Here is a 1,209-nt window from a genome sequence, read left to right as displayed (position 1 = left end):
TGCTGTGGAGTCCAGCCCTGCAAAAATGGGACAAAATGGGGAACCTCCAGCATTCACTGCTTTTCTTGGCAGTCTGTCTGTAGTTGCTTTTAGAGGATCTTAGAGGGGGATTTTGCTGATGAAGTCCAGTAAAGACATCTATGGGCTCTGTGAAACTGAGGAACCCAGCCAGAGTGCCCTGCTGAGCTACCCTAAATCCAGTTGGGTGGGTTTACATTGCCAGAAGCTGCCAGGTTGGACACAAAGCAGCCAAGGTTTGGCAGCACATCTGCATTTGTGGGGACAGCCACCCTCTGGACATGGAAGGAGCTTGCTGGCTGGTGCTGCAGGAGGGTCCACTACCCCTTCCCAGGGAGCCTGCTCAAAGCATTTGGGTGCTGAGCTGTGTGCTGCTTGTGGTGGTGTGATGCTTCCTGCAGAGAAGCAAAGCTGCTCAGTCCTGCTGTGCTTGTAGGACCACTACCTGGGAAGCTTTGAAGGACTCAGCAATAGGACTTGCAGAGCATCCTTTGGACGCACCATGCTGTTCCTGCTGTGCTGTAGGAACAGTAGCCCAGACCTGTTGCACAGGGAGATGCACAAAACGCAGAAGTGCCAGGTACCTCAGGGTTGCACACACTTGTGTTGTCTAGTCAGAAACAAATGCTGCTCCTCACCAGTAAGCAGGACCACGCATTTTGCCACTGACAGCTGGTGCAGAGCTGCAGCGACTGTCACCTTCTGCTCTGTGATCCAGTAGGGTTCAGGGGTTTGGCAGCATAGCCTCCCATGTCCTCATGTCCCTCCTGTTTCCCTTGCCTGCCTGTGTCTGGGAGGGAGGTGTCTGGGTCACCAGCTCAAAACTGAAGCTGCTGAGGCCTGTGTGCATCAACAAGTGCCTCAACAGGGGGTGAGAAGTGAGGCAGGGATCTTCCCATCTGCAGGAGCTTCACTGGGGGACAAAAAAGGACACAGGGTCAGAAAATAGGTTACAAGAGCTGGAGAAAGGCTAATAGGGCGCTTTCAGGACTGTCCTCAATCTGTTCCCCAGAGGCACTGCGTGTCCCTCCTGGGCACCTCTCAGAAACACCGAGGTATGCTCTGCTCTCCTGCCCACCCCACCATGCCTGGCTTAGGGAGGCTGCATGCAGGCAGGGGAAGCTGGGGAGTGTCTCCCCCACACTGGAGACCCAAAGCTTGTGCCCTGTGCTGCACCTGCCCTGCTGCAGC

The 1,209-nt window shown here is 55.2% G+C and overlaps 1 protein-coding gene across 5 annotated transcripts in view; it reads left to right on the top strand.

The window, feature by feature from the left end:
* CNTFR (ciliary neurotrophic factor receptor) overlaps nt 1-1,209 on the top strand; it is a 198,194-nt gene that overhangs the window by 116,367 nt on the left and 80,618 nt on the right. The window lies entirely within an intron of this gene.

This window comes from Corvus brachyrhynchos, unplaced genomic scaffold, assembly GCF_000691975.1.
Source record: "Corvus brachyrhynchos isolate BGI_N302 unplaced genomic scaffold, ASM69197v1 scaffold139, whole genome shotgun sequence".
NCBI classification, from domain to species: Eukaryota; Metazoa; Chordata; class Aves; order Passeriformes; family Corvidae; genus Corvus; species Corvus brachyrhynchos.
The sequence above is the reverse complement of the archived record's forward strand: the minus strand, read 5'-3'. Positions and strand labels throughout refer to the sequence as shown.